This window comes from Palaemon carinicauda, chromosome 43 (genome assembly GCF_036898095.1).
Source record: "Palaemon carinicauda isolate YSFRI2023 chromosome 43, ASM3689809v2, whole genome shotgun sequence".
NCBI lineage: Eukaryota > Metazoa > Arthropoda > Malacostraca > Decapoda > Palaemonidae > Palaemon > Palaemon carinicauda.
The window spans coordinates 19,498,219-19,525,568 of record NC_090767.1 but is presented as its reverse complement, the minus strand read 5'-3'; the positions used below and the strand labels follow the sequence as shown (position 1 = coordinate 19,525,568).

General features: G+C 37.3%; 1 long non-coding RNA gene across 1 annotated transcript in view; it reads left to right on the top strand.

Annotated features, from left to right (window-relative positions):
• Positions 1-27,350, top strand: part of LOC137633954 (uncharacterized) — a 149,150-nt gene continuing 121,800 nt past the window's right edge. Inside the window, exon 1 of the long non-coding RNA XR_011042381.1 lies at positions 1-1,121. This is a non-coding gene — a long non-coding RNA (uncharacterized lncRNA). The remainder of the gene's footprint in view (positions 1,122-27,350) is intronic.

Sequence of the window (27,350 nt, the reverse complement as noted above, 5' to 3'; positions counted from 1 at the left end):
TATACAAACAATTTGACTACAGAAAAACCTCTTATAAACTATAAAAAAATTCTTAAACTTATTTCAATACTTTAAATCTTTCTACTTTTAAACTAAGAAAAACATGTACAGTATACTGTTGATGTTAAGACAAATCTTTCTAGCTGCTATAATGGAAAAACATTGTTTTGAAAAAGTCCCATGTGGAAATTCTATTGTCTGAGAGGATTTCCAATTGAGTAACAGAAATGGTTTCCTAACTAAATGAGTCCCAGATATTTAAAACTCTGAAGGGGGGTATTTGAGCTGTCCGTTTGATCCTCTGGATAAAGTTTCCTCAGCGTCTGGTGAAATTGTTTTTTTTTAAGCTACAGACAGAAGAATGAGCAAATCCTTTCTCTACTTTGTCTACAAGCTTGTCCCCATTTGGGGATACTATAATGGTTCCTCAATACACTCTTCTTCCATTTCCTTCTGTCCAGTGCATGTCTCTCTCCACACAGTTAATCCATCGCAGTTTTTGTCTACCTAAACTTCCCCCACACTTCTCCCACATTGTAGTCCCGCATCCATCATATTATCTTCCTTATTGGATAGTTTTCCTCTCGTTTCTATGTCTCTACCATTACATACATGTTTAATTAAGATTCTAGTATTAATACTAGAGTCTATTGCTAGAGAGAAAAAGTCTGTTGAGTGAATAGGTTGCCCCATACTCTTCTCATTCCTCCCTTGAACGTAGTTTTGAGGAATAACCTTTGAAAACTTTCATTCCAGTTAGAGCATTGGAACTCAAACCAATAAGGTCAAGATATCAAAGGTCCTTTCAAAATTCTGTTTTGTATCGTATTTAAACTTGCAAAGATCTATTTTTGAAAATGCTCTCCTATTTTAACCTTTAGAAGGCTTACATACTGTAGTAGTGTAAGTCTTGGTTAACATTTTGATGAAAGTTTTCTATCAGAATCAAGTGTGAAATCTCATTTTAGAAGATCAGCTCCTACTTGAAGTTTAACCACAGATTCATACTCAACAGTAGTTTTCAATACAGCAGAGTGGTATTAGCCATCTGTATTTGCTAATCGATAAGCCTCTGTACCATGGTCTTCCACTGTCTTGGGTTAGAGTTCTCTAGCTTGAAGGTACACTCGGGCACTCTATTTCTGTTGACTTATTTCCTTTCCTCACTGGGCTATTTTCCATATTAGAGCCCTTGGTCTTTTACTATCCTTAGCTAAGGTAGTAATAATAGCATTATTAGCATCAGGGGAGATTTTAAAGTGGTTGATATTCTTTTTAAGTTTTCTGTGGCACTCTAGCAGTGCCAGCCGAACTCTGTTGAGTCCCTTGTCAGGCTGGGAGGAACATAGAGAGGAGACATCCCCTTTTATGTTTCATTTGTTTGATGTCGGCTACCCTCCAAAATTGGGGAAGTTCCTTGGTATATGAATGTAGGTACTAGTTGATAGGTTTAAGGTGGCGAGCTATTTGGTTGTAGGTCCGCTTATGTCTGTCAAATTAGGTATAGACATTTTCTTAGACGTAGTCTGGTTATCTTCTCTTGTCAGTTGCTGTCTTTGTTCAGATAAGATTTGGTTAATACCAAATTTGAGTTAAAGTTGAGATTACTTTTGAAAATATTATTTTTATATATTAGGTTTATGTTAAACCTACCAGAGCAATTTAGTATTCAATGCATGCATTCCACGAAGGGTCATTGAAATAAACCTAATTATTAAACTGAAATTATTTCAATACTTTCTTGGTATCCATGTAAGTTTATACCCAGATCTCTCTCATAGGGGCTATGATTTCTCTTTATAATTCCTTTGGGAAGAATAAGGCCATTTACCTGTACCATCTCTCTGTGGGAACAGTTTGCAAATACTTTATCTTTGTGAAATATATTCTTTGTATCTTATTTTGGCAAAGATCTTCATTTTTAGTTGAATAACCCATGAATTCCAAATAAGTATTTAAAGTTAATTCAGTTTAGATTTTAATATATATTTCAAAAGAATGAATATTTTCCTGCATAGAACTGGGTCCTTGGTTAAAAGAATTCAGTCTTATGTTTTCTTGTTCTCTTCCATATTTGGGTTTAAGACCTTGACTTTATGAGATGCAGAAGTTAGTGTTTGTTAAGCAAAGAGTTTTCAGTTCGCAGACCCTACTTGATATGAATCCAATCTTGGCTGCCGTTCATGGTTTTGCACTTTCTGTGCATCCTCTTCTAGCTTTGACTTCACAGTTTAACTGAAAGGTTTTCCCCAGCTGTGCTCGGTTGGCAAATGGTCTCCCAGCACCCAACACCTGCCTTATATAACCAAAGTTCAAGATATGTATTGTTGAATCGGTCACCATTTAGTGTCTCGGTTTTTGTAAGACTTAAAAAAAAAAAGGTTATTTTTTGTAACTGTTTGACCCCTTCCTTAGATAGATCTCTTTAGAGTTTCACTATTCTCAATGTTCTGTCTGGTTTCTTGGTAACAAGATCTCATATTTCCTGATCTTATGACTTCTGTATATTACTGTAGCACAAAAGACGATGGCACAATGATTGTGAATCATCTTGAGTGTCTTATTTCTTGGCTTTTTATTGTACTTCATCTCGTTTGTTTATTGTCTTTGAGTAGGTGAAAATCTTGAGAGATATTTGGACTTGAGAAGTGACTCTAACTATATATTTAAATTATGATAGTAATTTAGTATTTGGTTCTTTATTATGATCAAAATATGTGAAAATTGTAAATTTCCATCTTGCCGTGTAGAACTTATAGTTTTGGTAAGGGTAGTTGAACTTATCAGTATAAAAAAACTTTTAACCTCCACAGCTATTGCCAGAAATATGCATATTTCTGTTCTATCTATTTCAGGTAATACTTGGAGAGATTTTGATAGATACCATATGTTTTGTACAGGTTAATCCAAGCAACTAACAATTTGAATGCTGTTAAATATGAGGACGTAAAAAAGGTTTTAGCGTTAGCAAAACTTTGCAGGTTTTAAAGATGTATAGTCTGGCCTATTCTTTCCACATTCTCCTCTGTTCTCATACACCTGACAACACTGAAATTACCAAACAATTCTTCATTACTCAAAGGGGTTAACTACTGCACTGTAATTGTTCAGTGGCTACTTTCCTTTTGATTAGGGTAGAGGAGAGACTTCAGCTATGGTAAGCATCTCTCTCTCTCTCTCTCTCTCTCTCTCTCTCTCTCTCTCTCTCTCTCTCTCTCTCTCTCTCCAAGGGGTTAACTACTGTTTTGTAATTGTTCAGTGACTACTTTCCTCTTGATTAGGGTATAGGCCTATGACGCACACACACACTCTCTCTCTCTCTCTCTCTCTCTCTCTCTCTCTCTCTCTCTCTCTCTCTCTCTCTCTCTCAAGGGGTTAACTACTGTTTTGTAATTGTTCAGTGACTACTTTCCTCTTGATTAGGGTATATGACGCACAAACACACACACACTCTCTCTCTCTCTCTCTCTCTCTCTCTCTCTCTCTCTCTCTCTCTCTCTCTCTCTCTCTCTCTCTCTCATTGAGAAATTAGCTGTGAGATATATTAATTTTTAATAGAAAATTACTTTAAAATAATTTTTTTAAATAATTACAAACTAGTCCTTTGACAATTTTCAATATCATATGATAAATTATAGATAAAATTGCATTTTGAAACTAGAAAATAAGAATAACTAACATGTTATTTGACCATTTTAAGTAGACTGTAGAGTCAATCCTTTAAAAATTTTGAAAATATTAGTTAAAAAACACATTAATATTACATCTCTATGCTTTTATTTAGCAGGAAATTTTCCAATATACTTTTTTTCGACTTTTGTTTTCCAAATTTGGTTCCTATAATTTCCTCATCTTAAAAACCTCTTTTAAAACATTCTGGTTTACAAGTTCCTTATTCTGTCTGGACTTCAAGTTGTTGGTAACTTCAAGTTTGAATTCATCTTCATCATCATCTCCTATCTATTGACGCAAACGTCCTTAGTAAGATTTCTCCTGTCTCTATCTAGAGCTTTTAAATCAATACTTCTCCCTTCATATACTTCACCCTTCATAGTCCTGCAGCCATTGTAGATCTGGGTCTTCCAACTCTTCTAGTGCCTTATGGAGCCCAGTTTAAAGTTTAGTGAACTAATATCTCTTGGGGAGTGCGAAGAGCATACCCAAACCATCTCCATCTACCCCTCGCCATGATCTCATCCACATGTGGCACTCTAGTAATCTCTCTTATAGTCTCATTTCTAATCCTGTCCAGCCATTTAACTCCCAATATCCTTCTGAGAGCTTTGTTCTCAAATCTACTAAATCTATTGGAGATTGTTCCATTGTCATACCATGACTTTTGTCCATGTAATAATGATAGTAATATATTCTAAATAAGTTTGAGTTAAAATATTCTAAATAACTTGATATTTAGTAAAATACATTACCAAGGTCTGTTAGTTTAAGTCATTACAGAAGTATCATAGAAAATTGTGGTCAAACTTAATTTCAATTGGTTTTGTAGCTTCTAAATTTACCCTTTTGTAAGCGCAAACATTGTAGAGGTTTAAGGAAAGAACGGCCAGTAATTTGAGCTCTGGAAGCATTTTAAATGTTATACAGTGATACCTCGGTAGTCGAACGACTCTATACTCGAACAATTCGGAGTTCGACCAAAATTTTCGAGAAATTTTTGCTGCGGTGCTCGACCAAAAATTCGGTACTCGACCAGCCGAACACGTGACGACCGCATGGGCTTTGTGATGATCGCGCCATCTCGGCCACTCTCGCTTGTTCGGGAAGCATCAGTTCTCTCGAGAGCGTCACTCAGACAACGCGCGATCAGCATTCGTTGTGATTTAGTGATTTTCAGTGCTTTTAATTGCTTTTTTAGCTTTCATAATGAGTCCCAAGAAAGTAATGAGTGTTAAGGGGAAGGAGAAGAGGAAAACAGTGCGAACAACGATCGAGTTGAAGAAGGAAATTATAGCGAAATATGAGAATGGTGTACGAGTGTCCGATTTAGCGGTAGAATACGGAATGGCGAAGTCGACCATTTCTACGTTTTTAAAGCATAAAGAAATGATTAAGAAGGCGAATGTTGCAACGGGAGTTACGGCGGTAACTAAGCAAAGGCCACAAGTGATTGAGGAGATGGAAAAGTTGCTTTTAATATTTATTAAAGAAAAACAGTTGGCCGGGGAAAGTGTTAGTGAAGCGTTCATTTGTGAAAAAGCGTTGCATATCTATGAAGAATTAGTGAAGAAAAGTCCGAGTACCAGTGAAAGTGATTCATTTACATTTAAAGCGAGCAGGGGTTGGTTTGAAAAGTTTCGTAATAGAACAGGTATTCATCGTGTTACTAGGCATGGGGAGGCAGCTAGTTCGGATCAAATTGCAGCCGATAAATACGTGGGGGAATTCGATCGGTACATAAATGAACAAAATTTGATCGCACAACAAGTCTTTAATTGTGATGAGACTGGGTTATTTTGGAAGAAAATGCCAGCCAATACGTACATTACCAAGGACGAGACGAAGATGCCAGGTCACAAGCCAATGAAAGATAGGCTAACATTGTTGCTGTGTGCAAATGCAAGTGGCGATTGCAAGATCAAACCCTTGTTAGTGTACCACTCGGACAACCCCCGGGTGTTCAAACGAAATAATATTTGTAAAAGTGCACTACCAGTTATGTGGCGCTCGAACACTAAATCTTGGGTCACAAGACAATTCTTTACTGAGTGGATAAACGAAGTGTTTGCCCCCCAGGTTAAGGCTTACCTCATTGAAAAGAGCTTGCCAATGAAATGTCTTCTGGTTATGGACAATGCTCCTGCACATCCTCCAGGTCTCGAGGATGACTTGAAAGAAGAATACAGCTTTATCAAAATCAAATTCTTGCCCCCCAATACTACTCCCATACTCCAGCCCATGGACCAACAGGTCATTTCAAACTTCAAAAAACTCTATACCAAGGCCCTTTTCAGAAAGTGTTTTGAAGTGACCAGTGACACGAAGTTGACCCTAAAGGAATTCTGGAAGGAACACTTCAGCATCCTCAACTCTGTTAACATGATTGACCAAGCTTGGCGAGGTGTGACCTATAGGACATTGAACTCTGCCTGGCGTAAGCTGTGGCCATCATGTGTCACAGAGAGGGAGTTTGAAGGTTTCCAACCAGAGGCGGGTCCAAGCACTGCTACCCCTGTAATTTCTGATGACACTGATGTCGTTGAGGAAATTGTTGTCATGGGCAGGAGTTTGGGGCTTGAGGTCGACAAGGATGATATTGATGAGCTTGTAGAAAGCCATTCTACCGAGTTGACTGTGGAGGAATTGTTGCACCTGCAACAACAACAGCAGCAGGATCTGATTGTGGAGCAGGAATCTTCAGAAGAGGATGAGGTAAGGGAGGATGTTCCAAGTTCTCTCATCAATGAAATTTGTTCCAAGTGGGCAGATGTGCAGGCTTTTGCTGAAAAATACCACCCAGAAATTGCAGTAGCAAACCGGGCAGTGCATATGTTTAATGATAGTGTCATGTATCATTTTCGAAGAATACTGCAGAGGAGGAAGAAACAATTAACAATAGACCAGTTTTTCACAAAAGAAAAGAAAGCTGCTACATCAAAGCCTGTTTCTCCTCCAAAGAAGAGACAAAGAAGAGAAGAAACCCCTGAAATAGATCTGCCCACCCTTTCATTGGAGAGAGAAACAACTCCTGAAGGAGAACTACCCCGCCACATCATGGAAGGGGACTCTCCTTCCAAGCAGTAACCTCCCCCTTCCATCCTCTCCACATCCATCCCTGTATGCCATCGAACCGCTGCTCAAAGGTATGTTCACTACAGTACAGAAAATGGTTTAAAATTGTTTTATTTTAGTACAGTAAATGGTTTAAAATTGTTTTATAGGATTTTCTGACCAATTTCATACACATTTAGATAATTATTGTTGTTTAGGTACACGTTTTATTAATATTTTGGGCCTGTTCGAGTGCTTGGGAACGGAATAGAATATATACCATTATTTCTTATGGGGAAAAAAAATTCGGTACTCGAACAAATCGGAGGTCGAACACGGATCTCGAACGGATTATGGTCGAGTACCGAGGTATCACTGTATATACCGTCTGAGCAAAGGTCTGGCTGTGAATTTAGCCTTCTGGAAGGATACACATCCCATGAAATTCAACTTTCAGAATATTTAAACAAAGATGTTCCATTGATTATTATTATTATTACTAGCCAAGCTACAACCCTAGTTGGAAAAGCAAGACGCTAGAAGCCCAAGGGCTCCAATAGGGAAAAATAGCACAGTGAGGAGAGGAAATAAATAAATGATTGATTTGCTTAAAAGATCTGTTAAGTGGAAACTGCTTATAATTAAATGTTTCACAAGATATTTTGTTTATTAAATTGTTTGTCATAATTTTTACAAATTTGGATATATTTAACTAGACTGATAATGTATGTAAACATAGGAATTGAATATTTAATTGGAGATTTTAATAACAATGTAGATCAAGGTTAAAAAGAATTTCATATTTGTAAAGTAACAGTTCTTTTAAACAAGTAATTTTTTCATCAAATCTTGTCTTTGGACAACTAAGCCAGTGAGGAATTAATATCTTGAGTCTTGGACAACTAAGTCAAGTGAGATATAGCAGAGACAGACAAGTCCAGAAAGGTTGTCCATTTGAACCAAATTTTTAGATATTAAATTTGTCACTTTCATCAAATTGAAAAAAATATAGTATTTTCTAAATAATTTTTCCTTTTGATGTAAAATCTTTGGTTTACAACCACTCGTTTATCTTAATATTCATAATTTTCATTGAAATAATTTCTTGTGTCTTGAGTAACTAATTTATTATATTGTTGCAAGGAATCAAATTATATATTCTCAAATTATGATGTTGCATTAATTTTTAATTTCACAAAACTGTAATTTGAAATTATAATTTAATATGATTTTCCATTATTAAATTATTAAATATTAATGGTTTTATGTTCATAAAAATGTATTTGTAACATTTAAATATTCCTGGATTGTGATGAATATACCATATCATTTTGAGGAGGACTGTCGTCATTTTGGTCGAGTGTTGGTCACTAGTAAGTGGTTTAACTTCTCTTAAGGCGTTTTATAAATACACTACTGTATAATACAACAGCTGTATAGATGTGAGAGGTCCTGTATTACTGATATGAACCTATACATCTCCTCCTGCTTATTCTCTTTAAGCTATAACAATGTTTCCGACATTGTTACAGATTAAAGAAAAACAGAAGGAAATGTATAGTATGATATATCATTAATACAGTACCTCTGTAAGCTATACAACTGTATTATACAGTAGTGTATTTCTCAAACGACTTGGAGAATTGAATTCACTTACGAGTGTCCAACAATCGACCTAAATGACGACAGTACTCCTCAAAATGATGTGGTATATTTAAAACAATACAGGAACATTTAAACTCAAATTACAAAATACATTTTTTATGAACTTACACCATGATTCATTTAAGATATATTTTGGGTTAATATTTTATGCCTTTTACTTAATTATGCATCATGATGTATGAAATATGATCTTACTATGTAAGAATATGTAATTAAAACAAGGACTAATAAAATACATAAGTTGAAGATATACTTTTATTTAATCAAAGTACATAAATAAAAAAATATTTTTTTTTAAATTTTATTTTTTCATATTAGTGTCCCCCCCAAAATAGGGGCTGACCTCACGGAACTGCATTGCAGGCACTTGGCGACCTTCCCTTGGTGCCCTGCAGGTCAGAGAATCCGTACAGTAGGCAGATGATGCCAGAGGTACTACCGAGACTATTGTGTCGTGTGCCTTTTATCTGAATGGGAAATTGAGTATTTGGCAACTGCCTTGGTTAATGGGAGAATTGCCACTAAGAGGTCTTCCATTTTTGGTTAAAGTGAAATTGGTTTTATCAAAGTTAGTAAGAAGTTTATTATAACTTGAGATGAAACTGCCATATTTTATCCTTTATATAAAGTCCTTAGATGTAATTCTTAAAGGTGATTTAAAATGTCATAATGAAAGAGGTCATCTTGAACCAGAATTAGTTGGGAAAATTATAAAGTCACATTTATAGTTTGGTTAAACGACTGATTTTCAAAAGTTCCATTTGAGAAACTCAAGCAAAATTGCTTTATATAATCATGACAAGATATTAAATTTAAATATTTTTACCCATTCAAAGCCAAACACCATCTTTAACAAAGCAATTTCATATTCCTTTTAAAAAAAAAGTAAAAATTAATTCCATTTTACATCTCGGTCAGATGGAATACTGTCGGCAGAAAGTATGTTTACACAAGATGAGTATCCGTGTACCTATACCATGTGATCGGAAGGTGTACTCTCTATAAGACACTTGGGGTGTCATATCAGTTTTGTTGTATATTCTAATTTCTGTAATGCAATATCATAGAAAATAAGTCCAGTTTAAGAATATAGAATATCAAAAAAAGCATTAGAATTGGCCATAAGTTCCACATTCCTTTCATATAAAAAAATAATTGTATAAATAATAAATTCCAATTAAAATTTAATTCACCAAACTAAGAATGTATTATAAATGTGACCTCAAACTTCAAACACATTTTTTCCTTGTATTTACAAATAAATATTTTGATTACAAAGAAATTATTTACTTATTTCACTACTTTTCATGAAATGTACCTGTTTCATTCCTCCTGAATAAGAAATACTTAGTGTGTGCTTAGTCAAACGATTGAATAGTGAAATGAAGTATTTATTCAATTGAATTACACAATAGTTAACCTGAATTCTACATTATTCATATCACAGCATCAGAAGAATAATGAAAAACAGCTGAAAAATGTGAATGAATCTTCATTAATGATCAGATGTTTATAATTTACTTAAATGAAACGAGTCGCCAACGAATGCACGAGTCTTCGTTCCGAGCACATTTTATTAAACCAGGTTTCGAAAACTTCCGAGAAAGCAGCAAGACCAAACAAATGTCCGATAAACATCGTTTACACGCGATGCTTCTCTGATGGGCGAAAGACTTTGGAAAAGGGGGTGACATCCGTCCGGGGTACTGCCCCGACGTCCGCTAAACTCACCCCAGCGAGACGCCGGATCGAACTAGCGTTGCATTCCCCCGAACAGACGAGATAGCACAGGCAGCGTGCCCGCCCAGGCAAGGCTACGAGAGACGTGTCTATGGTACTAAGGTAACCTTCAATACCATAAGACACCAGTCGGATACCTTCCTTGGCGGGCAAATTACTGCCTGACCTTTACGTAATATCAAACTATCTGTACGTAATAAAGTTATTTCCTGCTTGTTTTGTTAACCAAAAGGCGAGATTTATTAATAATGTCTTTCCAATTATGCGGTTTTAACAAATGGCCGTCTGAAATTTCTGATTGTCCTTGATATTGTATCGGTTTGAATATCTTTCAATGATCTTCATTTCAACTGGCTGAGACACAGCGGCAAATTCCAAACAAGGAGGAGGACAAATTTCAAGACAAAATCCTCTATCTGTGCGAGTAAACTTTCCAGGAATGAAGCAAATCATCCACTATTTCTACAATATTCATCAAACTTCATTAAACAGACAAAATATCACCAATGGTGCAAAAGAAACAGCAACCAATTTGGGCGAGGATATAAACCAGAGGATGATAAAGTCCCACGAACATGACTAATCAATTGGTAATAATTGTGCCAAGACTCAATAACAGATTTCTATTCAGGTTCTCAATAAGGTAATATCATAAGTCCTTTCTAAGTCATCTCCAAGTCATTTCTATTCATGAGGAAATGCCAAAGTCCCTGTCTCCACTAGCAGATGAAATAGGCAGAGATCATCCAAATCAATTTGATGTCAACATTGAAGAAGCAACGAGAATATAACAAGATTGAAAAATCCTTTACTCCTATCTTGGTGTAAGAACAAGCTTCAGTCTTGCACCAATGAGATCTGGATTTAGGAGTTTGGGCCGAAGTGCACCAGGGTAAAATGGGGAAATATAAAATGTAGAGAAAAAACAAAAGAGGATCAATTAATATGCGATATATGGTTTTATTCAACAAGCAAGATAACTTCAGTGTGCCCCAGATCAAGCACACACAAAGGTGTATGGGTATTGGGCAACAAACCTCCAACCAGACTCGCTAAACATAGACCAAGATTGTGAGGACAACTGTAGGCAAATCCAAAGGAAAATGACAGGAACTTGTCACTTAATAAAAAGCTTGACGTCTTCACAAAACAATTTAACAGATGATTACTCAAAATGACTCAAAGGAAGGAAGCTACTATACACAGTAGGACGTCCTCCTAAAACCTCATCCAATCGAAGCTCATATGACAGAAAGGAGTTCTATTAGCAAATAACTATAAACAGTACTTCCCCAAATGAGACAGAGCAATAAGTTTATTTTGGTAAATGTAAAGAGAAGAAAAAAAGGTATCAATGGTGTATGATTCACCAATGCCAACTGAAATAGTTGATCAACTGATCAGAGGTGACAACAGTCTCTCTTCATTTCATTTTACGAGAAACAGAATGGCCGCACATAAATACACAGCTGGTAGCAAGGGAACAGAATAATGGCAGAGTCTTTTATCGAGAAGACAGAAGGACCTTGAATTAACGATACAACGAATAGCATTTTCAGGGAACAAAAAATTACTATCATACTCAAGCAGTAGAAATTGAATAACTTATCCAGGGAACATGAAATGAATAGCATATTCAAAGCAAAGAAACTGAATAGATTTTTCATGCCAGGGAGTGTATGAATATAGTATGAATAAATGCATACTTTATTCAGGGCACAAACTGACAATAAAACTGAGAGAGAAAGGTCAAAGCAGATTGGATTCTCAGGCATAAAGGAATGCTAAGAACCGAAAGATCTGACTTCAAAGTTAACGTTAATCTTATAGGTTGATTAAGAGGAGTCTAAGTGTCACCCTTGACAGAACCTAATGAAGATATAGAAGATGCATGGAGAAGAAATAGGGGACCAGCTGCTTCACAGTACATCACTTCATTCAACAAGCAAGACAATAGTTGTGTACTACAGACTTTTATCATGCAGAACAAGCAAGGAAACAGACTCGCAAGCGACAAAGGACAAAAGACAAGCACTTGCCATAAAGCTTGAGGCCTGCACTGACCGATTTGACAAACGACAACGTCAAACGATTCAAAGCAAGCGAACTACTATGCGATGATAGAGACGGACAAGAATGCGTTTTGAAGTATTGAAGTAAAAGCTGAACATAGACACGACTGGCAGAATCTAACCGAGGCCCTTTACGTCAATAGGCGTAGGAGGAGATGATGATGATGGCCACCATTCTAAAAACCTTGTTCACTATGAAAAAGCTTCACTGTACTCTTGCAAACAAGAGACAGTGATAGGTTTCTCTTGGCAAATGTAGAACATCAACAAAAGTTATCAATATTATCACCAACCCTACAATGGTGATCAACGTCCTGTTGCGCCAGTCTCGTTTATTTCTATTTTACGGGAAACTGGATGGCTATAGACAATTTCGCCAACCCACAATTGAATTAGTAATCATCAAAAACAATGGAGAAATGATTTATCAACAATTTGAAACTGAACGTATACCATATTTATGGAAGTGAAAATAAATAGCATATTCACAGAAAACAAAGTAAACAGCATAATTTTGGAATGGCCAACATGCCTTATCCACTGCACAAACACGAAAATGTTTTTTCAAGGCACAAACACCAATCACCCCAGCTGACAAAAATGTTAGAGCAACTTTATTCTCCGGTATACACAAATACCAAGAATTGAAGAACCTGACTGCAAGTAATGTAGCAGTTATCATCTCAATCAACCTTACTAGCATGATTGAATAGAAGGTCTGCTGTATCATTTACAGTAAGACAAAAGTTTAACCTGTATGGAGGCAAACAGAAAGCTAAAGATCCAATGGGGTGACATAGAACTGGATAATTATCCCTAACCAGTCTTCTTAGGCGTCACCCTTGACAGAACGCTCTCCTTTTAAGAGCACACAAACAATAGCAAACATAAAGTAGCAACTAGGAACAGCCTCCTCAGAAAATTCACCAACACCAGCTACAGAAGAACAAACCCTGAGACTCTGAGACAAAAAGCCCTGCCACTCTGTTACTCTACTGTGGAGTACTGAGCATAAGTGTGGGCCAAGATCACGCCATGCGCATAAGGTAGACCCAGAGCTAAGTAAATCCTGTCGGATTACTACTGGCACCGTAAAATCAACCCCTTCACGATCTTTATATAAAATAGCTGGTATCCCACCACCCAATATTCGACAAGAAATGCTAGCAAAAACTGAAGAGAATAAACAAATTAATGACCCCAAGAATACCAAGCCATTTACAAATCAAGCATAAAAATGAAAAACTGGGTAATGTTACACTTTGCTTCAACACAAGTGGAAAACACCTATGATATGCACAGAAAGCAAAACAAGTTTCTGGACCTTATCAGCAATAGAGAGATACTCACAGGACAGTAGACGTGGTATCTTCCTTAGACTTGACAATAATCAATTCCCTTATTGCATGAAGGCACCAGACATCAAGAGACACAACTGACTCACAAATAACCCAAGATGCAAGTGACATCGGATGGAAGAGAGTTAAGCTTTGACTTCTGCTTAGAAAGTAAAAGGGCCAAATGATGAAAGCTGGAAAAATGACGCACGAAAAAGCATCCCTTCGTTGGAACCTGGGATCAATTTCGTCCCTGATTGATGGTAGAGCAGCCAGTGAATTTTGCCTTCTAGAAGCATTGTAAATGTTGTAGAGGCTGCGCAGTTAGTGCAATTGGTGGTGTAGCGTGTAATTTCAGCCATCGTGAAGAACGCTCGCAGCCTCTAGCCGACTTTAAGTACAGTAACTCTTCGTACTGGCTGTGAGTGCAAGTACTTGTATCCCACACAAGAGTGGGGCAATATTAACCGCACCGACACGCAGAAAGAAAGAAATCTCCCAACAAGTTGACGGTTTATGCAAGAACAGAAATACAAGAGATGAATATAGAAAAGTAAAAATGTCTAAACATACTTTTTAATCAACATTGGCCATTTTCCTAATGGAAACATATAGTAAAATTTCTTAGCTCTGCAAGAAAGAAGTTTTGTGGGGAACTTGTAAAAGCCAGAAGATAATACAAAATTCCTGAACAAGAAATAACAGTAGAAATACTGTACAGGTATTATTATAATTATCATCATCATTATTGTTATTAATAGCTGAGCTACAACCCCAGTTGGAAGAGAACATCAACAAAAGTTATCAATATTATCACCAACCCTACAATGGTGATCAACGTCCTGTTGCACCAGTCTCGTTTCTTTCTATTTTATGGGAAACTGGATGGCTATAGACAATTTCGCCAACCCACAACTGAATTAGTAAACACCAGAACAATGGAGAAATGATTTATCAACAATTTGCAACCGAACAAATGCTATATTTATGGAAGAGAAAATAAATAGCATATTCACAGAAAACAAAGTAAACAGCATAATTTTGGAATAGCCAACATGCCTTATCCACTGCACAAACACAAAAATGTTTTTTCAAGGCACAAACACCAAAAACCCCAGCTGACAAAAATGTCAGAGCAGACTTTATTCTCTGGTATACACAAATACCAAGAATCAAAGAACCTGACTGCAAGTAATGTAGCAGTTAACATCACAGTCAACCTTATTAGCAGGACTGAATAGAAGGTCTTCTTCATCATTTACAAGGAAGACAAAAGTTTAACCTGTATGGAGGCAAACAGAAAGCTAATGATCAAATTTGGTGACAAACAACTGGACAATCACACCTACCCAGTCCTCTTAGGTGTAACCCTTGACAGAACGCTCTCCTTTCAAGAGCACACAAACAATAGCAAACATAAAGTAGCAACCAGGATCAGCCTCTCTCAGCAAATTCGCCAACACCAGCTACAGAAGAACAAACCCTGAGACTCTGAGACAAAAAGCCCTGCCACTCTGTTACTCTACTGTGGAGGACTGAGCATAAGTGGGGGCCAAGATCATGCCATGCACATAAGGTAGACCCAGAGCTCAATAAATCCTGTCTGATTATTACTGGCACTGTAAAATCAACCACTCTACTCTCTTTATATAAAATAGCTGGTATCCCACCATCCAATATTCGACAAGAAATGCTAGCAAAAACTGAAAAGAATAAACAAAATAATGACCAAGAATACCAAGCCATTTACAAATCAAGCATAAAAATGAAAAACTGGGTAATGTTTCACTTTGATTCAACACAAGTGGAAAACACCTATGATATGCACAGAAAGCAAAACAAGTTTCTGGACCTTATCAGAAATAGAGAGATACTCTTAGGGCAGTAGACGTGGTATCTTCCTTAGACTTGACAATAATCAATTCCCTTATTGCATGAAGGCACCAGACATCAAGAGACACAACTGACTCACAAATAACCCAAGATGGAAGTGACATCGGATGGAAGAGAGTTAAGCTTTGACTTCTGCTTAGAAAGTAAAAGGGGCAAATGATGAAAGCTGGAAAAATGACGCACGAAAAAGCATCCCTTCGTTGGAACCTAGGATCAATTTCGTCCCTGATTGATGGTAGAGCAGCCAGTGAATTTAGCCTTCAAGAAGCATTGTAAATGTTGTAGAGGCTGCGCAGTTAGTGCAATAGGTGGTGTAGCGTGTAATTTCAGCCATCATGAAGAACCCTCGCAACCTCTAGCCGACTTTAAGTACAGTAACTCTTCATACTGGCTGTCGTGCAAAGAACTTGTGCTCTACACAAGAGTGGGGCAATGTTAACCGCACCGACACGCGGAAGGAAAGAAATCTCCCAACAACTTGAGGGTTTATACAGGTACAGAAATACAAGAGATGAATATAGAAAAGTAAAAATGTCTAAACATACTTTTTAATCAATATTGGCCATTTTCCTAATGGAAACACATAGTAAATTTTTTAGCTCTGCAAGAAAGAAGTTTTGTGGGGAACTTGTAAAAGCCCGAAGATAATACAAAATTCCTGAACAACAAATAACAGTAGAAATACTGAACAGGTATTATTATAATTATTATCATCATTATTGTCATCAATAGCTGAGCTACAACCCCAGTTGGAAAAGAAGGATGCTATAAGCCCAATGGCTCCAACAGGGAAAAATAGCCCAGTGAAGAAAGGGAATCCAAAGATACTACGGAGATGAATTTCTAATTACAGTCTACAAAAATTACTCTCTAATCTCAGTTTTGATTCGCAAGACTGACCAAAACTAAGAACATGAATCAGCAAAGAACTTCTACAAAGTGGATGAGACGCCAAGTTTTTTTGTATCCAACGCTTCTTTGTCTCTTCTCATCAAGTTCGAATCATCACTATCTATTTTCCAATAGATTCAGAAGTCAGATAGACCAGTGTTCTGTCTTGATATTAACTCAAATGAACTAAATTCTTCTGACTTATTATTATGACTTTTATTATCAGCAGTTAAGCTACAACCCTAGTTGGAAAAGCAGGATACTATAAGCCCTATAAAAGGGATCCAACAGGGAAAATAGCCAGAGAGGAAAGGAAATAAGGAAATAGAATAGTGTGCCCGAGTGTACTCTCAAGCAAGAGAACTCTAACCCAAGACAGTGGATGGCCGTGGTACAGAAAATCTGGCACTACAATGGTTTGATTTTGAAGTGTCCTTCTCCTAGAAGAGCTGCTTACCATAGCTAAAGAGTCTCTTCTACCCTTACCAAGTGGAAAGTAACCACTAAACAATTACAGTGCAGTAGTTAACCCTTTGAGTGAATAAGAATTTTTCATTGTATTGTAGGCAAAGGAAAATGAGCTGAAACGGCAAAGGGATCCAATGTGGTACTATCTGACCAGTCAAAGGACCCAATAATTCTCTAGTAGTCATTGCTTCTATCTCCTCTAAATTAGCCGTCTTACTCCTCCTATTTTACCGCATTCTATTCTAATTAGTTTCAAAGATAATTCTTGTGCAAGTCCTACATGAGTGTAGTGTAGCAATATGATGACATATCTTGATAAACTATTTTATAATCATAATATGATAGACATCTGTCATGCCAGCTCACTCTTTGGGGGCTTATAACTTGCATGATAAATTGACAGAATGTAAACTGACTGACAGTGACCAAATGAAAGAAAACTCATTATAGACTTATCAATCTCTTATCTACCTCAATCTGATAAGAAAACGAGTTTTAAGAACATAAAATTCTTGTTTGATAATTATTTTCTATAGATTTCTGTTCTATATCAACCTCTTGTGTTCTAATTGTTCATGGCTTGAGAACAAAAGAAACAGCTTGAACATTATTAGCATAATGTATGGATTCCAAAGTACATCATGTTTTATCCTTTGGCAGAACTACGGAACAATTCGATTTCCCAAAGCACCAGACTCTTTTCTAATCTTAGTAAACTTGGCAACAAAAAACTCCATTGATGACTACCAGATAAAAAAAGAAATATTGAAGATTATATTCTCTCCACATTACATGTAGATTTACAAGAGCATAAAAAACCTATGACCAAAGCAGACTACTTAAAAATCAAAACTTCCTGGGAACATATTCAAGAAGAAAGACAACCTGGCTTTAGAAAAGCCCTCACACTACACATTAGCAGCATATAAAATCATTCCCCATCTATAGAAAGACCCCAATACACGACATAGACATCGTCATATTGAGCCTCCACGCTTCTTCCCAAGACTATAACTTCTGCTTCGCTTAATCGAACAAAAACCAACGAGTCTACTCAGAATCAGAACGACCATTCACATCACCATTCGATGCAGATTAGCAGTGAATCAAAATACACGTACAGATAACTTCACATTACAAAAGGTTGTTGCATCAACTCAAGATGAACTGATGCAACAGAGATGCTTGTTCACTTTCCCTCACTCGATCGCCCACAGAGGAACAACGCGCGCGATGTATCGGACATGTATAGGGTGATGCCGGTCTTCTCTCTCGGAAGTTTTCAAAAACCTAAATGTAATGAAAAATGTGCAAAACTCTTCCGTGCCCTTCGTGGGACAAGTCGCAATTGTAAATTAAAAATGTCTGAGAATTAACAAATTTAAATTCACATTCTTTGCGTTTTTCGTTGCTTCAGATGTAATGGTATAATTTAATTGAATTAGTTAACTATTTTGTTTTCACCTGAAAGTGATTCTACATTCCAAAATTCTTACGTTTAATTAGGCGTACACTAAGTGTTTATATTCAAATTTAATAAACAGATATTTCTCATAAAAAGTAGACAAATATTCACATGTAATCAATCTATTTAATTATAAATATACAGCCAATTGCCTGACAAATAAAGTCACATTTGAAACATTATTATTCAGGTAAATCTCTTAATAGCAGAATATATAAAGTTTATCCAAGTATTTTAATTCTAAAAGCAATGTGGAAAACCCACAACCAATTCTTTTGCTTTCATAAGACTATGTTCATAAAACCTGGACTTAGAATCTACTTTACACATCACTACAGGAATCAGAATATACGGCAAAACTGAAATCATCTCTAGACGATATCTGATAAGGAAGACACCTTCTGTCCCATGATAAAGGACACAAATACTGTACTTGCGTTTTTATCATACTTTTCACGTATCGTATTTCTTCAGACCATTATTATGTAACTTTGGAATTAATGACTGTTTTTTCATTAAAAGGAATACTAATTATCATTGTTATAGATGGTCTTTGATCGATGAAAGTCTACAAAATATAAATAAACTTATTTAACAAGTCATAATTTCATAAAACAACTTTGCATTGTTATTAGTGGAATTTGAAACTCTGACAGTCAGTCAAATTACAATTGTGACTCAAGATTTTCCTCAAATCCTTTTTAAGTTTTAGATTACCTTTATTTCAGTGACATTCAAAAAGACACCTTTTAGAATTATATATCTACGTAAGCTTTATAAAAAGGATGGAAACTTCAACATCTTAATCTCAAGCTATAATTTAACTTTCTTACCTAAATCAAGACAACCAATTTCAGTTAATATTAACCAAATGGAAGACGACATAGCGAATACATTCTCCGAATAACAAAAACAGTTATCAGATAATCTATTTTCAAATTCAGAGATAAAAGACACATACCACAATAGTAACGGGAGTAACTCCGGCACAGTCTGACGACTGCAAGGCCTCTGGCAAGCAGGGAGGGACGTCTTTAGTATTGCCTTGCGCGTTCCGTGAGATCAGCCCCTTGGGGTGCGGCCACTGGCCTTTATTTCTTTCCAAATCATCTACATCTACATCTGGAAGAGAACTCAGACTTTAGACTCGATACAATGGCAATGTCAATTACAAAATGGTATTTCGTTTGGCATAAGACTGGAATCGTGTTAGGCGGGATTAAGACATTTGACTGAATTTCAAAATGATCTTATTTAGTTTTATGTTTATGCTTTAGCAATGAGCCTAGAAGTATTATAATTAATAATATTACAATCTAATTAATTCATTTAAAATTGTTCTATCTTGCTTTTGTTCTATAAGAATTAACTACAACTGTAAACATATTTTCAGAACTTGGAATAAAAATGCAACATAATAAAAATCATTGCATCATCTTAATGAGTTTAACATATAAAGAATAAAGTCTATATTCTTCAGGGTCTTTTTAGTCCTGCTACTTTCATATCTACCAATTTTCTTTAGTTGCCGTTCCTAGTTCGTTCCCTTCGTTGATATGTCCATAAGAAATCATTCTCAGTCTTAGAATGTTGAAACCCAGTCTTATACCAAAAGAACTTACAGATTTTAAACATTACAAACTGACTTCAACGTAAAAGTTCTCTTTAACAATAATCAAATTAAGTCACAAAAACATTTTGATACAAAACTCGCACTGCAGCAATGAGCAAAATTCTATACGGTACAGCCTTATAAACATCGTAATATTCACAATAATAAAATAGTTTTAAAATACAAATTCTTAGAAAATGATTTGTATTTTTCCTAGCAATATAAACCAGAGTTATTTACAGGTGTTTAATCAGTTGTGGCTTTTCCAAGAACAGAATTTCAGGGACTTGCGAGGTGGATGAGGCAGGAAATATAAACGACTCAGGTTGGTACAGTTAAGAAAAATACAAAATACCTTTTGAACTCTGTCGTTTGTTCCTTTGCAAATACAGACCCTCGTCCTATATAGGGGAATCTTCCTTTGGGGAGAGGAGGTCCTAGTGCTATGTAAGGCATCTGTCCGACCCTTTACCCTCAGATAAAAAAGATTATCATGAAAAAAGAGCCAAGGTCATGATGTCAGCCTCATATATAATTAAGAGATTAGTCCACCATCAAACACTTGTTATTATAATTATTATTTGCTTGCTAAGCTTCAACCCTAGTTGGAAAAGCAAGATGCTATAAGCCCAAGGGCTCCAACAAGGAAGATAGCCCAGTGAAGAAAGTGAATAAGGAAACAAATAGAACAGTGTGCCTCAGTGTACTCTTAAGCAAGAGAACAAGAGGGAATATCCTGTTATAAACAATTTATATGTAGATTTCTCATATGTATAAAAACATATTAAGTTTGTTCTCCCCTGCATAAGTGGTTTTCTAGACTTATACTCCAAAGGGAGGACAGGTCAGTAGATTGAAAATCCCATCAATTTTTCCTTCACTTCTCTGAAGACGTGACCGTACGTAAGTCACTCTGTTGAAGTATGAGCTTCTAAATTCATTGTTATCAGCCACCACTGGACCCAATGAGAATGGATCTAGTGATCTGTGGGTTCAGTCCTTCAGGTAGTGTGTGGTGAAGTAAGTTACCTCTTCCAAGAATTAGCACTAAAAAACACCTGAAATAACGAGTGATTCCTGCAGAATGTTAGAGTCAAAGCAACATCACGGACATCAAGGTCTTTGGAGGGGCTCTAGCCGACACTTCTCCCAATGAAAAAATTCAGAGCACTTCTCGTTAGTAAAGAGATAGTGTTTCTAGATATGCTCTCTAGGATTTGACTTGTTATTACAAACAAGTTGGGTAAAAACAGGCTTCAAGGAGAAGTCCCCGGAAGGAACAGGCGTCCAGGAGAAGTCCTTAAAAGGAATAGGTGTCCAGGAGAAGTCCTTAAAAGGAATAGCGTCCAGGAGAAGTCCTTAAAAGGAATAGGCGTCCAGGAGAAGTCCTTAAAAGGAATAGGCATCCAGAAGTCCCCGGAAGGAACAGCCGTCGAGGAGAAGTTTTTGGAAGGAACAGCCGTCCAGGAGAAGTCCTTAAAAAGAATAGGCGTCCAGGAGAAGACCTTGGAAGGGTTCCAAAAGAAGTCCTCGGATAAAAAGGCAAACTGCCCGTATAGGACAGGGTAACAAATTGCCCCGTCACCAGATAGTTCCTTAAACGCGGAAATCGGGAGGGAGATCAAATTGGCATCATTAATAACAAGATTTTCTGGTCTTAACCATCATTTCTTAAAGGATGTAGATCAACCTCCAAGGAGGAGCTGCAAGGAGAACCTTCAAGGACAGGTCCAGCTCTCATACATACTTTGAAGCATTTGTATTCATCATATCTGAGAGAGAAAAACACAAATGCATAAAGATTTGAATAGCAGTTTGAGCAGACAAGTGTGTTAAGCACGAAGAACAGGATTAAACTGTGGCAATAGCTACTTCCACTTGAAGTTGGTGAGATATTGCCAGAATCCCAATAATTCCTCAAAACTCTAGTCATGGAAAAGCAAAAACGGAGTAAACAAGGTTTTGTATTCATATAATAATAATCAAGTGATCACAACATGAGCTAATGCTACCTAGTCAAAAATAAATTGCCTGAAAAACATTTTATCATAAACTTGATAAAAATTTATACTTTTGTAAATCCTCTGCAATGCTAAATAAAGAAAACAAATTAAAAATCAACATTCAGATAAGTAGCAATCTAACAATATAAAATCAGATAGAAAAACTACTGCTTTACGGATTCCCTTTTTTGTCTAAAGCTGAAGTTCATAACATGTTTTTCTGATCTCAGCAAAAACATATCGATTCAAAAGTAAATAGAACATAAAACATCATCCCACTTAATCTATCACTTCAATGTCCTCACCTCCTGAAGGGCGACTAAATATATCATGCGAAAGAGACCAAGTATCGCAGGCTATTGCTCGAACAATTAAGATGTCACAAAACTAACTTAAGGTAACTTGATATTTAGAAAAATTCAAACAGATATATAATTATTAAATTTCAGAGACTAATCAGGCAAATATATTAGATTCAAGACTAAAAGACTACTCTATTTGATATCAGTGTCGCTTTGGAAAAATTAATGAAGTTTAAATTTCTGTCTCTCATTAAACAATGAAGTTTTTAAACCTATCGAATAACATTTCTGAAGCTTTATCTTTTTCACCGGCACTTTGACCTGTGGTTTTCTCAGCCTAATCTCACGAAACGGACACAGAAACAGTCTTGGCTTTAGTGTGAACAAACACCTTTTCCTACTACAAGAAGATGAATGTCCTCTCTTGATCTACGAGGTCAAACTTGTGCTCACAGCTATGAAAATCCCGACCAAAATTTGACTTCTAGACAGAAATCAAAAGATTTTGCTCATTTGCTGTAATGGGATTAAATACAGAATATTTATATATACAAAATCCTACGATGATTATTAACAGACAGAACACATTTGTAGCACTTGAAGTTATCTCGATTAAAATTGGTTAATATTGATACTTCAAAACTTCTCTCTCGTACAATACTCAACTATCCATCTGGTTCAACTATTCCCTAACATAAGTCTAGCTAACAACTAGCCTTATCTCATATGGTATTTGACTATCCAACTATCCATTCCCACAACTCAAGACTGACTACTGAATAGCCTGAACATTTGACTAGCCATTCTGGTTATGCCATCTTATAACAAATATATCCTGCCTTGAATAATGACTTCCATCATAGACTAATCTTCCTAAGAACATAAAATGAATAACTTTGTTTGATATCGTCTGCTATAATGATAATGATAATGATACCCCCAACTCTACATTGTTCTCTGAAATGTCTCAGCAAAATCCCTGAAAGAGAAACTCAACATTCAACCTCAGAAAACTTTTATATTATTTTGGTTAAATATTTAACCTTCTGTGATTTTATGAAATTGTTAAATAAGTGCAGTATTTTACACTTTTCCATTTGATTTATTCTAGAATAATCTTCGTCACATGGACTTGGAGAAAGAATATATAAAGGAATTCTCATTGGCAGAAATGGTAGGAGGTGGTTGGTCGTCCCTATCTAATTCTTCATGTCTCTCACCTCCTCTGGCGATCTACAAAGCCTACGTTACACTGTGGGGGAGTCTACCCCTGCCGTCAGACTTACAAGCCCCGGCAAAGCAGCACATACTCAAAGACCTACACACCGCAAGGGGAGTCTATCCCATGCCATCAGATTTACTAACCCCGGCTAAGCAGCACGTACAGAAAGACCTATACATTGAAAATCACGTCTTTAACGCGTACCAACACTTGCAGGCCACTACTTATGCCTCCACACACACACACGCACACACTCTCTCTCTTTCTCTCTCTCATGACATAGAAATTCCCCAGATCTGTATTTGCTGCTTATTTTCTATTAAGAAATGCTGTGAATTATCTAGGCGAGAAGGGGTCTCCCTGTCTAACTCCTTTCTCAATTGGAATTTTCTCACTATCGTCATGTGGTTTCAGGATTGGTAAACATTCAAATGTGAGTTTAAAATAGAATCTCTGCTTTGTTAAAATGTGTTCTGTCTGCTAATAATAAATCTAAACATGAAATACAATAAAATACAACATACATCAAATGTACAGAGAATGCCAGAGACCTTTTTAGAAAGGCTAAGAGAGATTTAGTTAACTCAAGAAGTTGGCTATAATGGACTACAGAATCTTAATGTACCCATTATAATAGTCACCATTAATGTAAATATAATTAAATACAATGGAATTCTGCCAATACAGGCAGAGTATTCTTTACAGGACTGTGATGTCGATATGTATAACCGTGTGTGTAATATCAACAATGTTGAACCTTTCACGTTGTACTAGAATTAACACAGCGTCTACAAAAAGTGATTTTGAAATACTTGGAACTGAAAAAAATAATGAAGACTGTTTTAAACAAGAACTAAACTGTTTTAAAAAAGGAATAAACTCTAATAGGGTGTCCTTTTAAACTCGGCAAGTAAAACAATAAGTGAACTTAATCAAAATTGTAAAAGAATTTTTTACCGGAGTCATAAGACTTTCTTTTCTCATACAAAATATTTTCAAGTGTTGTTACACAAGAGATATGATATTTTCATAATAAAATAAATTTTTTAACATACTTACCCGCTGGTTATATAAGAATGGCTTGCGTTTCTGACGCCTCGGCAGAAGATTTCTAGGAGCTGTCAAACGGTGCCATAACCTCTAACATGACAGGACCTCAACTAATACCCTTGTTCTAGGCACTCTCAAGGAATAACATGACCACCTGACCAAATCAATAGATTGCGGAAGACTGTCGACCAGTCTACACATACAACCTTAAAGACAACAAAGTTCCAAGAGAAAGAAAAAGGGTACTAGGGATTAGGGGAACGTAGTGGTAGATCCTTCACCTACTACCGCATTCGCAGCAACGAATGGACTCAAAGTATAGCAGTCCTCATAAAGAGTCTGCACATGTTTTAAATAATGAGATGCGAATACAGATTTACTTCTCCAAAAAGTCGCATCAATTATGCTTTGCAGAGAACGATTCTGTTTAAAAGCCACTGAAGTAGCCACTGCTCTTACTTCGTGAGCCTTCACCTTGAGCAGTCTAAGATCTGCCTCATTACACTGTGAATGAGCTTCTCTAATTAAAAGTCTTATATAAAAGGAAAGCACATTTTTCGACATAGGCTGCAAGGGCTTCTTGACAGCACACCAGAGCGCCTCCGAGTTGCCTCTCAAGCTCTTTGTTCTTTCTAAATATATCCTTAAAGCTCTAACGGGACAGAGCACTTTCTCTATCTCATCGCCCACTAAGTCATAAAGATTAGAAATTTCAAAAGATTTTGGCCATGGCCGAGAAGGAAGTTCATTCTTGGCCAGAAAACCCTGCTGCAAAGAACATATTGCTTTTCCGTTTCTAAATCCAATGTTCTTGCTGAAAGCATGGAGCTCACTTACTCTCTTAGCCATTGCCAAGCTCACCAAGAACAGGGCTTTCAGTGTCATATCTTTAAAAGTAGCCGAGTGCAGAGGCTCGAACCTGCCACTCATAAGGAATCTAAGTACCACATCCAAGTTCCAAGCTGGTGATACCTGATGACATCTCTTAGATGTTTCGAAAGACCTAAGTAGGTCTTGTAAATCTTTATTGTTGGAGAGATCCAGATTTCTATGTCTGAAAACAGTTGCCAGCATACTTCTGTATCCTTTAATCATCGGGACCGAGAAGTTACGCTTATTCCTCAGATCTAAAAGGAAGTCGGCAATCTGTGCTATAGAGGTATTGGATGAAGAAACCGAGTTAGCTCTACACCACTCTCTGAATACCTCCCATTTGGATTGATATACTCTAATGGTAGAGGTCCTCCTTGCTCTTGCAATAGCCTTGGCTGCCTCCTTCGAAAAGCCTCTAGATCTTGCGAGTCTTTCCATAGTCTGAAGACAGTCAGACGTAGAGCTTGGAGGGTTTGGTGATTTCTTGCCAAATGGGGTTGTCTGAGAAGATCTGCTCTTAACGGGAGGCTTCTCGGCACGTCCACTATCCACTCCCCACTCCAGTATCTCCGGAAACCAGACTCTCGACGGCCAAAAAGGAGCAATTAGAGTCATTCTGGTCCCCTTGTGAGATACAAAATTTTGCCCAATCCAGCAGGAACGCGTCTATGTGAGCTGCCTCGGGATCCGGTACTGGAGAGCAATATGTTCCCAGTCTCTTTGTTTTGGAGGTTGCAAAGAGATCTATGAGGGGGCGACCCCATAATCGCCACAACTTCTTGCAAACCTCCAGATGCAGCATCCATTCCGTGGACAGAACTTGGTCCCTCTTGCTGAGCCTGTCCGCCCTCACATTCTTGGCTCCTTGAATGAATCGAGTCAATAAAAGAATCCTCCTTTCCTTTGCCCAGAGGAGTAGAGATTTCGCCAACTCGTACAGAGACTCCGAGTGGGTCCCCCCCTGCTTCGCTATGTACGCTAGGGCCGTGGTATTGTCCGAATTGACCTGTACCACCTTGTCCAGGACCAGGCCCTCGAATCCTTTGAGGGCTAAGTGCACCGCTAACAGCTCCTTCTGATTGATATGAAGAGCCTTCTGTTCTTTTGTCCAATGCCCTGAGATCTCCCTTCACCCCAATGTTGCTCCCCACCCCGAATTTGAGGCGTCTGAGAACAACACGAGGTCTCGGTTCCTCTGCTCCAACGATAGACCCTCATTGAGTTTGTGAGCATTGTTCCACCATTGAAGATGTGATTTGATCGTATTCGTAACAGGAATACTCTCCTTGTTAAGACTGTCTCCCCTTTTCCAATGAGCATTGAGGTGGAATTGAAGGGGGCGCAGGTGCAACCTTCCCACAGATACAAACTTCTCTAGAGACGAGAGGGTTCCCAGAAGACTCATCCATTCCCTTACCGTAGTGACTCTTTTCTCCATAAAGGCTCCCAGCCTTAGAAGGGCTGACTGACCTCTTGCATGCGACGGAAAAGCCTGAAAATCCTGACTCCAAATTTCCATCCCCAAATAAAGGATCTTCTGGGACGGAGTCAGCTGTGACTTCTTTGAACTCACTAGAAGTCCCAATTCTTTTGTCAAATCCAGGGTCAACTGAAGGTCCTTCAAACAGTGCTCGACCGAGGGAGCTCTTATCAACCAGTCGTCCATGTACAGGGAGGCTCTGATGCCTCTTGAGTGCAGCATGATCGCCACATTCATCATTAGTTTTGTTAAAATAAGAGGAGCTGTGCAGAGGCCTAAACCTAAGGCTCGAAACTGGAAGACGTCTTCCCTGTATACGAACCTCAGATAACGTCTGCAGCTTGGGTGTCTTGGAACATGAAAATAAGCGTCCTGGAGGTCCAATGATACCATCCAGTCGCCTTTCCTTACTGCTGCCAGCACAGTCTTCTGAGTCTCCATAGTGAATTTCGAGTTCTGGACGTAGCGGTTGAGGGCGCTCACATCCAGAACCGGTCTCCATTCCCCTGAACTCTTGGGAACTAGGAACAAACGGTTGTAAAACCCTGTAG